We start from the raw sequence: 16,649 nt of genomic DNA, 5'->3' as shown, positions 1-16,649 counted from the left end.
AATTCAGTTCAAGAGAAGTCCGAGTCGGATGTCCAGTTCTGCGTTTTATTTACGAACACTTTCTTGCTTCAAAGTTTGTTGCAGAAATGTTAATATTTGCTAAATATCTTTACAGAGGTATGTATAATTTTGAGCGACCGCAGTTCACACAACATGTACATTTACAATAAGGGTAAATGCTGTCAAATATTTGTGTTATATGTGCAATCCTTTGTTTGTGTAGTTCAAGTATGTAAAGATATGCATTTTATTTGCAAAACCTTTCTTGCTTCAAAGTTTGATACAGATATATTGATATTTTCTAAATATATTTACAGAGGTATGTTTAGTTTTGAGAAACCGCAGTTTACACATTATTTACAACTAGGGTAAATGCTGTCAAATATTTGTGTTATATTTGCAATCATTTGTCTGCGTAGTTCAAGTATGCACAGTTGAGCGTTTTATTTGCGAAAACTGTCTTGCATCAAAGTTTATTAAATAAAGGCAATAGTAGTATACCGCTGTTCAAAACTCATAAATCCATGGACAAAAAACAAAATCGGAGTAACAAACTAAAACCGAGGGAAACGCATTAAATATAAGAGGAGAACAACGACATAACACTAAAATGTAACACACATAGACAAAATCCCACGAGAATAACAAATATAACACATATATATAACATCAAAACCAAATACATGAATTTGGGATAGACAAGTACCGTGACACGTCTTATCGCAATGTGAATTTACACTAAAAAATAAGAGAAAACAAACGACACAACGTTATAATGTAATACACACAGAAACGAACTGTAATGTAACAATGGCCATATTCCTGACTTGTAACAGGGCATTTTTGTATGTAAAGAATCCTTTGTCTATTTAGTTCAAGTATGTAAAGAATCCTGTGTCTATTTAGTTCAAGTATGTAAAGAATCCTTTGTCTATTTAGTTCAAGTATGTAAAGAATCCTGTGTCTATTTAGTTCAAGTATGTAAAGAATCCTTTGTCTATTTAGTTCAAGTATGTAAAGATATGCATTTTATTTGCGAAAACTTTCTTGCTTCAAAGTTTGATACATAGATATAAACATGATAAATACTTGCAAAATGTATTTACAAAGGTATGTATAGTTTTGAGAGATCACAGTATACAAAACATTTAATTACAGCCAAAGTAAATGCTGTCAAATAGTTATGTGATATTTGAAAACATTTTTCAGTGGCGTTCATACATGTTAGATGTTAATCTATGCATTGTATTTGCCAATAATTTCTTGAATAAAAGTTGTATTGGAAATATTTATATTTGCAAAATAATTTTGAGAGTCCGCGGTTTAATTTTGTATTTGTCATTTTTATTATTTGTAAAGATTTGCATTCTATAAGAAACCTAATAAGATTTTTAATCATCTACATAGTCTCAAACTTATTCATAAGAACAGGTCCGAATTTTTACCCAAACTTTAAATTTTCTTTAATATAGTTTAAATATTTAATAATTTTTTGAAAGATGTTTTCTTTGGCATGTCTAAATATTCATTTGCGATAATACCTTAGAGGTGGAATGCACATTAATGGAAGAAGAAGAAGCCATATGAATATATGTGGAATGACCAAGCACAATTTAAAAACGTATTGCTAAAAATATAAACAAACATATCGGAGTTTCAAAAGTGCATCTGGTCTAGATACTTAATATCTTTTAATATGCATGTAATAGATGGGACAATTGTGGTATTTGCAAATTAGAAAAAAAAATATCTGTTTTTCCTCGTGCATCAGTAGGTGGTTTGCTCATATGATGCATCGAAAGTGGCACCAGTAATCCTGTGTTATTGTTTAAAGAACAGACGTTTGCACATATATAACTTTTAAAACGATACTGATTACAAAGACATTTACAACCTCAAAGACGACTTTGAGATTCAAGCTTATAATATTAAGAAACAAACTGGCAATGTTATTGCAAAAAAACGACAAAAAGAGAAACAACAGCACACAATACACAACATAGAAAATTAAAGGCTGAGCAACAGGAACCTGACCATAAAACCGGGGTGATTTCAAGTGTTTCGGAAAGGTAAGACGATCTTGCTCTACATGTGCCTCCCGTCGTGTTGCTCGTGTATGTACAAACCTGGTGATAATTCATATAGTTATATTAAAGAGCGTATAGTTTTGTTCTTCTCTTTTGTTAAAAAGAGGCGAAAGATACCAAGCAGAGGGACATTCAAACTGAAAAGTTGAAAACAAACTGACAACGCCATGGCTAGAAAAAGACAAACAGACGAATTATGAACCCCACCAAAAACGTAGGGTGATCTCAGGTGCTCCGGAAGGGTAAGAAGTTCCTGCTCCACACGTGGCACCCGTCGTGTTGCTCATGTTAGTACAAACCCGGTAATAAGTCTAAATCGTAGGTCACATTAGGGAAAAGAGGACGGGATTGTAGTTACGATATTAGGAACATATCCGCTATCATCTGTGAAACGTATATTTCATAACGGTCAATCAACACATGATAGCATCTGTAAAACATACAAAGGGATGATTTCAACTTCACCACTTGGAACTCTAGGTTGAATCGCTTCCTTGTGAGCAGCAACGCTCTACCAAAGAAATCATTATAGAAAATACAAGCCCTGGAATATCGTATCAACTGGGAGATGTATACTTCGTATGCAAGCGATGCTGGAATGTTGCTACATAGAAATGGAAAGTTCACAACTTGGAAGCTGAAATCATCTCTTATGTCGTAATTTTTTGTTTTCAACCGACTTTCATTTTTAATTTCTAGATGTAAGTCAAGATATGTACCATTATATCTGTTTCAATAGACGTGTTAGGAAAGTCAATACGATTTTGACGCTGATGTTAAATACCAATACCACTACAGGCTACAGTGGGGACAATCTTAAAAAGCACAGCTAATTAATCAATATAGTTACCTGTATGGGTTTTTTTGATAACGGTGAGATAATTTTTAAACAATAAAATAATAAAAATTTATTCCGCAATACACGGACGAGGATCCAGCAAAACAACACGATCATTATTGATATCATTATCATGAAATTGCATTGTTTCATAGAAGTGATCGATTAAGTTTTAGATCGTTGTTCCCCCATTTCTTACTATTTTGTTGAAACTTTTCAGGGAAAAGCTGCAAAGTGATCAAAATAAATGAATAGAAAAATAAACACTGCAATCAAATAACATTCGAATCCGATGTTTTATTCTAAATCAATCTTTGTTCAAAATCTCCGTTTTTTTGAAATTTAATTAAAATATACTTTCCAAGTTGAGGCTTTTCATAGCTTTTATGCGGGATGGGATTTGCTACTTATTGGGGGCCATACGGTGACCTATAGTTGCAACATTTACGTCATTTGGTCTCTGGTGGATGGTTGTCTAGTTTTGCAATCATACTACATCTCCTTCTTTTATATCATTTTCTAGAATAGAGAAATGTGTAGCTTAACATTCTAATTAAAAATATCTAGAAATTAGTGTACTTGACAACTACAAGGAAATAAAAGAATGAAACAAAAGCGTTTTCATTTTGATTATCTTTATCTTTTTATTTTATCTGGAAAGTTCACTCTGGCAATTAAATGTAATGCTGAAAAGGGACAATACCTAATAAAAAGTTAAAATGGGTGAACTAATTATTGAAATTCACATTTGAACTGATATTTTCATTCTGTCAGTTAGTTTTTCGGACAAAAGAGGTTATCGAATAAATTTTAAAAGATAACTACATTGGTTCATTATTTAGGTATGTTAAATTCACGTTGGAAGTTTTTTTTCTTGGTATCACGGTTTCCTCCACCAACAAAACAGAACACCACGATTAAATTGAGATATTGTTGAAACTGGTCTTAAACTTTCATATGGAGAAGTTAATGTTATCATCTTTGGGATAGGAGGATATTTTGAAGATGGAATATTCATTTTCAACTCTTGCAAAGTTGTAAATTATATGTCGGGCATTTTATTTTTCGATTTCCTTCATTTTGCTTTGTCTAATAATCACTATACACTCCGCTTTCATGATTGGACGGTATATAGTGATGGGTGGATGGGTCCATCCGTCCGTTCTTTCGTCATTCTGTCCATTCATTGCATTCATATCCAGATGCTAGTTAGACAATACGAATCACATACGGCTCGTGAAGAGTGGTTTTCTTGAACATTAAAACGATGCGCAGCAAGGCAACGTTTTCCCAAGAATTGGCACGAACTTGGAATTGGATTTTCCTCCAAACTATGTAAATTTATGTGATAAGACCTATGTCAACCTTCCACCAATTGTTAAGCCATGGATGAGACACCAAATAAGACAAAACCGCAAAGGGAAAACAGAAAATGCAAGAAAAACTAAAAACTAAAAAGGAGAATTTTAAAAATGTCAAGATTATGTCGAACACGCGAAAACATTTAGAACTTTTTGGGGACATCCAAAGTACGAATTAAATCAAATTTGTGTATTGTGTGCCAGACTTGTGGCGAGGCAAACTGCAATCTGATTAAAATTCTAATCCATAATATCTCGTGTTAGCGCATATAGTTTAGCGAAAAATTTAATTAGATTGGGAAAACTGAGTTATTTGAATATTACAAATATTCTACTCATATCACTTATGTATTTATTAATACTTGTGGGCGTAAAATCCGTCATTTCCATTCTTGACCCTTGCATATATTTTTTTTAAAGTTTTGTTTTGTACTCCTAAGTCAAACAAATACAAATGAATGTATGCAGATTTACAAAAGGCTAATGCACGTCTTAAAATTTGGAGTCGACGTTAACCGTTCACATCATATTTGTACCAAACACACCACAAATTAAGCTCAACTATACTACGTCGGGATACTTTTCAATGCAATTGCATCTTGAGAAAGTCCACACTTAAATCTTGTATCGATATTGGTAATTAACATTAGCGCAATATTTAAATTCCTTTCCTAGCACGTCTAATAGTAACTCAAAAGTCATTTCTCATCAGTAACATCGTAAGCAGGATGTGCTCCTTACACAAAACTGCTCCAACATAGTTATAAAGAAAAAACAAATAAAATCGACACTTTATAAAGTTGACGGTTAATTTATAATTACACCCAAAGTTAATTTTCTCTATATTTACTCTACAATCAGCCAACTATTGTAGAAATAACATGTATAACAATAAAGTTTTGCTTGTATTTGCATAATATACAGATAAACTATTGTTCTGTCTTGCTGCGATGTTAACCGAAGGGTAATATAAAGTTATTGTTTGCGCCACAGCTCAATTTTGGGTATTCTTAGCGGTTCGCAATAAAGTAAAAACAAATATGATATACACGTACGAACAACAACCCCTGAGTTACAGACTCCCGACTTGGCATTTGAATGGCTTGTCTTATCCTGCAAAAAAAATATGATTCTAGTTAATCATACTGGAGTGTCCAATATGCACGAAATAGACAATACAAAAGATTGTTTTGCCTAGGCTCGACTGTGCGAACAATATGTGATTCTGAAATATATTAACTTCAAGAGGAACGCTCTTGACCTTCGGTATATAAATCGCATGAAAGCATAAAGAAAAAGAGCCAAACCAGTCTAATGGAAAAATTGCTTGAGGAAGATTCAGCAGAGATACATGATCTGGAAATAAGAACAAAAGTATCATTTAGATCATGAAAAACCGAAGTAAATGACAGAGTTCGAGAATACCATCCGCTATGTTAGTTACAGAGCCGAAGTTACTATCGGGAACTAATATACCACAAGAGGCGGTATCAACCCTGTGACAGTAAAAAGCAAAGAGTTAAATTTTCGTGTTTCTAGAATCATATGACTAAGGACTGACAAGTATAAACATTTATCTATTTATTGGTGAATACGAAAATTGAATGGTTGTTGATATGTCTATACTTTTCGTTTCTAAAGATGTTGTTCGGCCCAATCATTCAAAGCATTGAATGCATCAGTCTGCTGCTTTTCGTTCATTCCAAATTTCTGAAGAAAATTTTTGAACTTTTCTTTGTCCATACCTAGTATTAGGAAATGGCCCAAAAGCTGTTGTGCCTAAAATAAGAGAAAGTATTACGTTTTACAAAATTGTCTAAGCAAAAATGAATACCAATAAACTGGACTTTTATTTCTTTCTGGTTTCTTTTTTTTAAAGAGATTAAAAATAGTTTACGAGTCTTAAGATCAAAATGAACTAATTTCTGTGTCATTTTGGTCTTTTGTGAATAGTTGTCTCATTGGCAATCATACCACATCTTCTTTTTTTTATATTAGTGTGCTCTAGTTAATAAAAAAGCATAACAACAATAGCATTCTTATCACATAATTGATGCTAGTAGACAAGATAGTTTCATAATATCCCTTTGTGTACGCATTTTATTGTGGTTATGCTTCAGGTATATATATATATATATATAATATATATATATATAGATATATAATTCGTCTAAATATCAGGCCAACAATGTTAGATCTGTAAATTTGTGAAAGCAATTTTTTTGTTCTTCCCTGGCCGGGATTCGAACTCATGCTACTGAGATATCGTGGCAACAAATAGCCTTGCACTGTGCCCGACGCGCTAGACCACTCAACCACCTAGGCTCTACAATAATAAAGGTTTCGGTGGCCAGGTTTTTCCTTTCCTCGTAAGTTACAGTGAATTTGTAGAATTCGGGATTATGTATGATCCCTCAAATTTTCAGGGATTATGTAAAATCACTGGTAACTTTAGTGATTATATATAATTACTAAAATTTTCAGGATTTATATATAATCACTAGAAAAATGTCAGGGATTGTGCATTATAACTGGAACGAAGAGACAATGAATAAAAATACAATAACTCATTGTATTAAATCTTTAGAAACATAAATATTAAAATCTTAAGCACAAGATTATAATACAAATCAATTATTTTTACAAACTACATTGTAAATTTGGTTAATATCTACTATGTGGGTCTGGATAGGGGTTCCTTTATTTTCTCTATACTTTATTTATTAGTCTCTATTCTGTATATTATAAAACACTGTTATTCTCTATTCTTATCTATTATCTATTTTTGTCTATTCTTTGTTGTTTAACCCTTTTACTTTGCACTGTTTATCCTTTATGTTCTCTATTATGTAAACCACACCTAGACTCTTTACTAATGAATATTGGCTCTGCTCATCCTTTTTATTTTTTTGCAACAACAAAAAACACCCAAAAAACCCTTAGAATTCATATATTGAATCTGCACATGAAAGAGAAATAAAGTGTGCATTCAAAATATCTGAAGGTTCTAAAAAAGTCAATCAAACACCTCAAATTGATTTCTTGTGTATTATCTAAGCATAATTTCATGTTTCATAGTCAGGTATTATCCTTTCAGCCCTTTTATGAACGTTGGCCATAACGTTCTTTTTTTTCCCCCTTTTTCTTTTTTTTTTGGGGGGGGGGGGGGTCTCCCTTTCCATGAACAACATGCGAAATTGGCAAAACTTTTAGGAATTTTGGTCCTCAATGCTTCGTACTTTATTTGGCCTTTTTAACTTTTTTGGATTCGAGCGTCACCGATGAGTCTTTTGTAGACGAAACGCGCGTCTGGCGTATACTAAATTTAGTCCTGGTTTCTATGATGAGTTTATTTACAACCTCCTCCAAAATTGTGTTCAATCTTTCAAGCATGTTTTTTTTTTTGTGTTTCTGGATGTTTAGTGTATTTCTATGCTTAGTTCGAATTCCTTGTTTGTTAACTTTCACTCCCTTTATTTTACAGTAAATTACATGATCTGTGCATTTATATTGGTAATTGTAATTTAAATTTAAGATAATTATTTGTTTATGAGTTAATCTGGTTTAACACAGTTAAATAGAATATCACCAGAGAATCTGTTCATTTAGATTTAAAATTGATAAATGAACAGGGAATGAAAACTGTCCACTTAACCCATTAAGAGGTTATACACATGATTTATTTATCTGTATTTGATTTTTTTTACCAAACAGATTGATTATACCTTTTAAGAAATTTGTAAAATTATTCTTAAAATTTTCAGTGAATATGTAAAATCACTGGTAATTTTCAGGGATTATATATACTCACTAATGATTTCAGTGATTATGTAAAATCCCTGAAATATCAGGGATTCTACATAATCCCTGATTATACAAACTCACTGCAACATATATACGATAAAGACAAAATGCAGTTATTCTTACTTTAGTGAGTTCCTCTTTACTGAGTCTTTCTTTTGATTTATCACCGATTCCTGGTACATCTCCAACTCCAACACCTTTGATAGATCTACTTGCAAAAGTTGCAATGTTTTGCTGATGGTGTCGCCATTGTCGTGGAAATATTGAAGATCTGACTGATCTGTAAGTTGAAGAAAATATATACTAGTCATTCGCAGATGGATAAAACTTAGTCCTCTGTGGAACGATAACTTTAAATTACCTAGTAGAAAGTTTCTTTTCCCGACAACTCTCATCTACAATGTCATATGAACTTAATATCTTTAAACGTAACTGCTACTTTATTTGTACAATCAGAACACTCTTTCGAGTTAAAAAGATAAAGCTTTAATGGCTTCAATAAAGGTATCGTTAAACATCATTATTCGCGAATATTAATAAATACGAGTAATATGACAAAACTGAGAAACTTTCCTTTTTTGCTATTGTTGTTCAAATCAGCACCAACTCTTTGAGTTTTTCGACGCTCCCCTTTTAAATTGTCCGGTTTTCGCTCTATTTATGGTCGAGTATAGGGTGCCATAAGAGGATATCTATAACGATATATTTTTTCAGCCAGAAAAACTATCCCTTCAGGAAAGTCAAGCTCAGTATTTCTACCGGTTGACCTCATCGTTGATTACTGCTGTGTGTCATTTTGATGTCCCAGAAACCCGGAATCAATATAACAAATGTTGCCTAAATTATCGATAACGACCTTAGTACATGTATGGATACAATGAAAATGGCGATGTTCCGATAAATAAAGTTTCCGAGTTTCAATTAGTGACTTGTAAATTTCCATTGAGTTACCGTCAATAGCGTCCCCTGCCATTTGGAGTATTTCCCAGTTTCTCACTTTTGTTCTCCATTCATTTAGAGATGGCAACTGTACCAGATTGAGAACATGTTGGTAAAACATGGAAATGCATCAATTAATTTCATCATGTTTTGTGGTAACGCTTGCATCAAAAATTAAAGTTAACATATGATAATACAGATACCATCTTAGCTGAAGCATGAACTTTACTCTATTTCGAAGATCTATGATAAGTTTTTGTGGTCTTCCTGTGTTACGCTAGAAAATATCATTTCTATTTGTTTTAATATTTATAAAAGGATTTCGGGTGAGTCTCCACTTGTTTGATAAAAGGAGTATATTTGACGTGAGAACATTTGATAAGAGAACTATCTTTGACGTGAAAACATTTGGTAAAAGGTTTATATTTGACGTGAAAACATTTGATAAAAGAACAACCCAATTTTGTTTTTTGTCCATAGATTTACGAGTTTTGAACAGCGGTATACTACTGTTGCCTTTATTTGACATGAAAACATTTGATAAAAGGAGTATCTTTGACGTGAAAACATTTGATAAAAGGAGTATCTTTGACGTGAAAACATTTGATAAAAGGAGTATCTTTGACGTGAAAACATTTGGTAAAAGGAGTATATTTGACGTGAAAACGTTTGATAAAAGGAGTATCTTTAACGTGAAAACATTTGATAAAAGGAGTATCTCTGACGTGAAAACATTTGATAAAAGGAGTATCTTTAACGTGAAAACGTTTGATAAAAGGAGTATCTTTAACGTGAAAACATTTGATAAAAAGGAGTATCTCTGACGTGAAAACATTTGGTAAAACGAGTATCTTTGACGTGAAAACATTTGATAAAAGGAGTATCTTTGACGAGAAAACATTTGTTAAAAAGAGTATCTTTGAAGTGAAAACATTTGATAAAAGGAGTTATGATTGTGGCCTGTTGTCTATTCCCTGCATGAAGTGATATTTTTCGTGCACTCTCTCATTTTTTTAGCGTATAAAACATGTTGCCACATTTTTCGAGGCATTGTGTATTTTGGGATGAGCAGCAGGTTAGTTTACCTGTGATTAATTTCCAACCTATATGTTAGTTTTTGTGAACTTTACTTTCCGAAAATGTCAAATATTAATAATAAAACAAGGAAAGTTGACATTTCAAATGTCCTCTTAACATGTTTAACAAAATGTTTTTCTCTTTATTTTTACGTTAAAAAAAATATATTAAATCTATTAAATTTTTTAGGTCTCCTAATATAAAAGTTAGGTAAAGCGTATTTTTTTTTACGTAAAATATTTCTATCATATTCATATTACCTAACATAAAACCAAAAGGATAAGGTACGATTGTTTTGTTAATGATACTTTGGGTCCTCAATGCTCTTCAACTTCGTACTTGAGCTTTTTAACTCTTTTGATTCGAGCGTCACTGATGAGTCTTTTGTAAACGAAACGCGAGTCTTGCGAAAAAGGGGTTAATCCTGGTAGCTGTGATAAGTTTATTTGGTAGTTTTTAAATACTATTTCGTAAACCTGTAACGTAATGTGAAGCATGAGCAGTAATTAATGTTACTTGAGTTTGTACTTTCATGAGCAGAACTACGGTTGCCACATGTGGAGCATGATCTTCTTACGCTTCCAGAGCACCGAAATCACTTCCAGCTTTTTGTGAGGATTTTTGTTGCTCAATTTTAGTTGAGAATTGAGAATGGAAATGGGGTTTGTAGACTATTATTTGTCTTTGGTTGGTTTTTTTTTGCCAAGGCATTGTCAGTTAGTTTCGACGTATTTTGTTTTATTCTTTACTATCTTTCGCCCTCTTTTACGTGTTATTTGGACCACTTCAAAACACCTCGGGGGTGTTGTCTTCAACCCGAAATAACAGAATCCTTATGTATTAAATGGGACAAAAGAGTCCACTAAAATAGCCAAAAAAATATTTGATTTCAAATCGATGAAAATTACTTACGTGCGCAAGTTCTACAAGAAAATTGCAGTTTCACTATCCTTTCCTGTACTTAATTTTGTATTGTTGATCTATCAAATTGAAAGTCCCAAATGATAAAATCCGACTGTCCCAGGTATTTTTCTACCTGTGCCATGCATCATCGGTCACATACGTATTTTGGTCATTTTCCAAAAAAGTCGAATTTTCAGTAAATTCAACATTGCATGTTATTTTATTTTTATTTTTCATGAACAAATGCAGATGTAAGTGTTTAAATATAGGTTAACAGGATTTATGAGTCGGAACATCAATAAAGAATTATATTTATTATATCCATTTTTATTAGATTAAAATATATTTAAGTCCGATTTTTGCGTAATTTATGTGCGTACAGTGTCAGGGTAACATATTACAAATGATTGTTTTCCTGTTTTATATTTGCATTGATATCTGCAAAGGGAATCATTTTGGAGTATAAATGATGACTCTAACTAAAAATCACAGCTTTTTTATTAGTATGTGTAACATTTGTTCTACAAACTAAATTCAATCAGCGTACATTATGTACATGAAGTTCATGTCCATCCTATTACCGACACTAGATCAACAGTTAAATGTCCCCCTTTGAATATAGAACTATTCAGCGATGATTTCAAAACTACGAATGGGTCCTAAAAAGTTAACGCACAAAGTTTCTTGCATAACAGTCTAGAGAAAAGAAAATTTAAGACATTAAGAAAATCATTAGTGGGTACCCTTTTATCACGTCTATGCTGTTACCAACAAATTTATTAATGCCAACAATATTATACTTGTAAAAGGTGCAATAACGTGATGAAAAAAACAAATCACAACAGAGAAACCTTATCACTGCATCAGAGGGAGTAGTTATTTAACAACAGCTTTCATATTAATTTTGAAGAAATTTGTCTATCCTGTTACTATGGTTACAGTAACAGGATAGACCAGATTTAAGACGACGTCTTTAAAAAGTATATAATTACATACAATTTTACACATAATGAAGTATTTGGTTGTTTGAGATCATTTAAGGTTACAACGTCTTAATATTCGCAATTAAGCATATACAAAATGCACTACTGTTTTCGGTAACAGGATAGAATTTGATATGGTTATATCGTTAACGTACTTTCCTGTTACCAAAAACAAAACGACAAAAGTAAACCAACATGTGAGGGAATAACTTGATGTTAGATTTATCAGAAAGAGTAAAAAATGCTGAACATTATGAATTGCTATATTAGACTAGCGTTACTGATGGTTAGTTTTATGACCTTTGAAACCCTATTTTTAGAGGTATTTTTCAGTTCAACATTGAAATTGACAAATAATATATCATTACACAGAATTTAAATATACAGAAATTTTTACTCTTGAAAACCATCTTATTGACCATGAAAAACAAACTTAACATTTTATCGAAATCTTTTCTAAATAACTAAAAACATCTTTTGAACATGGTAGCGATAGAAAAAAATATTGCATCACCTACATTGTATCAAAAATGTTTCCATATATTCTTGTATGACATTATCAAGATTGTATCTTTTCATAAGTTGTTCCATAAGTATTGTTTGTTTTGATTTGCGTATGAAGAGGTTGGTTTTAATTAGTAATTTAAATTCAATTTTGCTATATCAAAATTCGACATTTGTTGAAAATGACCCACTGATCAATTTTCATTAAACCCATTTGCGTCAAGGCAAAGTATATAATTGAGCATGTATGTAACCAAATAAAACAAAATAAATTATATCATGCATGTATAATATGTATAACACATTGAACGTGTTAAAGTAGATTGACATGTGATAACACATACATGAAGCTATCATGTGAACTTCTAATTTTAAACATTTTTATTCAATATTTAATTAAATTTATCGTATAATTATATTATCCTACATTTGTAAATGGAGGCTTAGCAGTTTTTCTAGTTTCTTTTTATATGTTTTTCTTTTGGTTTTTTTTGGCAAATCGGTAAATAGATATGCACTACAGGAATCGGGGTTGGATTAAAACAAGTACTTGCTACATATACAAGAGGGTCTTGAGGGGGTGTCCTTTTTTGCATTATTCTCTATTCTTTACATTTCAAAACACCATTTTTCTATGTTCTTTATTTTTGCTTGCCAATTTATTTCTATTCTTCATTTCATAGCCAATTCTTCTTCTATTTTTGTCTAGCCTGTAAACTCCATCAAGAACCTCGATCAACTATAAAAACTAAACAGGATGTGAGTAAAACAGTCGACTATATCAGATCGACACGATGTCATCCTTGTATTACATTTTAATAAATAAAATAATAAAATTTAAATCATCACTGAAAAGGAAATTAAGCACAAGATAACTTGTACTATCCATATTCATTAATTTGATTTAGAATATTCTTTGGTCTCCAAATGAAATTAAACACAGAATCTAAAACCGGTTTTCTAAACAAAACCAGTATTTAGTTTTTTTAGCGTTTGATTTCATTTGCAAGTTTTTGAAAAACGGGATTATGAAACCATATCTGGTTCCCTTGTAATCAAACACGACCTGACTGTTGTGATTTAAATGAGACCATTTTGATTGGACGGTGTAAATATGGGAATTCCGTTATTCCAAACATAAACGATTTTCACATTTTCGGGAAATTGATCATTTCTAAAATATGTCGAATTTCGAAATTAAAGCAAACAGACTAGTCAATTGTTTGTAAAAGAAGTAGTATGATTTTTCTTATTTCAATAACAGAAACCCATTGAAAATAATAACAGACGTTTCAGTTAGGTGAAATAATCTTGCCTTTGACAGGGAATACAATTTAATTTATTCTTACATCATCTAACAACAACTTAACAAAAAAATAGTGTTACCGGCCCGACCTTACATCCTAATAACCTGAAAAAGCCCGACCTCGAACCGGATTTAACCGTACTACATAACATAGGTTTAATTAAAAGAGGACTTTAATACATTAAATCACTACACGAACACATGCATCCAGCCAGCTGAAGCCCGTCTCCGGGTGCGGGATTTTGGGCTGTTTTCTGCTCTTTGATCGGGTTGTTGTAACTTTGACACATTCCCCATTTCCATTCTCAATTTTATTTACATCAATTTGGGCAGGTATGCAAATGTTTGTTAAAGCTAAACACTTTTCTGTCAGATATAGTTATGGACCTACATATGTACTGATAAATATATCATACCTTTAATATTATTTAAATGTTTTCAACGATATGTTAAATAGAGAAATTTTATTTCCATAGCTTTACACATATTCTAAAGATATATAAAAATAAGACTCATATTTGCATATATTATCAAGGATATTAAAGGTAATCAAAGATACAAATTTTTACAAAACTTCTTTATACTGGTGTTTGCAGTTTTGAGAGACTGCGGTTCATGAAGAATTTTTAAGCAGGGTAAATATAGATAAATATTTGTGTAGAATTTACTATCCTTTGGCTATGAAGTTCATGTGTGTAAAGCTACGCATTTTACTTGCGATTTTTTTTTGCATTCAAGTTTGTTACAAAGATGTTAATATTTGCTAAATATCTTTACCGAAGTATGCATAATTCTGAGCGGCCGCAGTTTACACAACATGTACATTTACATAAAGGGTAAATGCTGTCAAATATTTGTGTTAAATGTGCAATCTTTTGTTTGCAAACAAATTCTTGCTTCAAAGTTTGATCCAGATATATTGTTATTTTCTAAATATATATACAGATGTATGTTTAGTTTTGAAAAACCGCAGTTTACACATTATTTACAACTAGGGTAAATGCTGTCAAATATTTGTGGTATATTAGCAATCATTTGTCTGCGTAGTTAAAGTATGCACAGTTGAGCGTTTTATTTGAGAAAACTATTAATATATACTAAATATCTTTAAAGAGGTATGTATAGTTAAAGAGACCACGGTTTAGACGACATTTACAACCAGGATAGATGCTGTCAAACATGTTTGTTATATTAAGAATCCTTTGTCTATTTAGTTCAAGTATGTAAAGATATGCATTTTATTTGCGAAAACTTTCTTGCTTCAAAGTTTGACACAGACATAAATATTTGCAAAATATATTAACAAAGGTATGTGTAGTGTTGAGAGTTCACAGTTTACAAAACATTTACAACCAAAGTAAATGCTGTCCAATATTTGTGTAATATTTTAAAACATGTATCAGTGTCGTTCATATATGTAAATCTATGTATTTTATTTGCCAAAAATTTCTTGCATAAAAGTTGTCTTTTCTTTAATATAGTTTCAATATGTAATAAATTTTGGAAAGATGTTTCCTTTAGCATGTGTAAATAGTCATTTGCGATAATATTCAAAGGTGGAATGGAAATTAATGGAAAGAAGTAGAAAGAAGACATATACGTACACTTATGTGTACGCAACGTGGAATGAACAAGCACAATGTAAAAACGTATTGCTAAAAATATGGACAAACATGTCGGAGTTTAAAAAAAAATAATCTAAATTTGAGATTAATAGTTAGAGCTTTAAAAAAATGTATCTGTTCTAGATACGTCATGTCGTTTAATATGAATGTGACGTGTGGGACAATTGTGATATGTGCTATTCTAACAAATAAGAAAAAAAGTATATGTTTTTTCCTCATGCATCAGTAGGTGGATTGATCATATGATGCATTAAAAGTGACACCATGAATCCTGTGTTATTATCTAAAGAACAGAGATTTGCACACATATAAATTTTGAAACGAAACTGATTACAGAGACATTTAAAACTTATAAGACGACTTTGAGATTCAAGCTCATGAGTCGAAAACAAACTGACAATACCATCGCAAAAAAAACAAGAAAAATACAAACAACAGCACACAATACACATCATAGAAAACTAAAAGCTGAGCAACAGAAACCCGACCATAAAACGGGGATGGTGTTCGGTGCTCCGGAAGGGTAAGAAGATCTTGCTCCACATGTTACACCTGTCGTGTTGCTCGTGTAAGTACAAATCCGGTTGTAAGTCTAATTCATATAGTTATATGAAAGAGCGTATATTTTGTTTCATCTTGTGTAACCATTTCACCTGTTTCAATAGTAACTCAAAAGTAATTTTTCATCAGTAACATAGTTAGCAGGATGTGCTCCATGCACAAAAACTGCTCCAAAATAGTTATGAAGAAAATCAAATAAAATCGTCACTATATAAAATTTACAGTAATTCATAATTACACCCAAAGTTAATTTTCTCTATATTTACCCTACAATCAGCCAACTATTGTAGAAATAAAATGTATAAATGAAATGTTTAAAATACAGATAAACTATTGTTCTGTCTTGCTGCGATGTTAAACGAACGGTAATATAAAACTGATTTTTGCACCATAGTTCATTTTTGGATATTCTTAGCGGTCCGCAATAAAGTTAAAAAAAGAAAGAAGATATACACATATAAGCAACAACCTTTGAACTACAGACTCCTGACTGCATTTAAATGGCTTGCTTTATCCTGCAAAATAAAATATGATTCTAGTTAATCATACTTGAGCGCCCAATATGCACGGAATAGACCACACCAAAGATTTTTTGCCGAGGCTCGACAAGATTTCTATGCGAACAATATTTGATTCTGAAATAACCTGCAATGTCATATTA

At 31.7% G+C, this 16,649-nt stretch overlaps 1 long non-coding RNA gene across 1 annotated transcript; it reads right to left on the bottom strand.

The window, feature by feature from the left end:
• Positions 1-5,850: 5,850 nt before the first annotated feature.
• On the bottom strand, positions 5,851-11,117 carry LOC143062114 (uncharacterized). Its single transcript, XR_012974555.1, has 3 exons — positions 11,019-11,117; positions 8,214-8,370; positions 5,851-6,065 (listed from the first exon to the last, which is right to left on the bottom strand). It is a non-coding gene; the product is annotated as an uncharacterized LOC143062114 (long non-coding RNA).
• Positions 11,118-16,649: the final 5,532 nt, after the last annotated feature.

Source organism: Mytilus galloprovincialis, chromosome 2 (genome assembly GCF_965363235.1).
Source record: "Mytilus galloprovincialis chromosome 2, xbMytGall1.hap1.1, whole genome shotgun sequence".
Taxonomy (NCBI): Eukaryota; Metazoa; Mollusca; class Bivalvia; order Mytilida; family Mytilidae; genus Mytilus; species Mytilus galloprovincialis.
The sequence above is the reverse complement of the archived record's forward strand: the minus strand, read 5'-3'. Positions and strand labels throughout refer to the sequence as shown.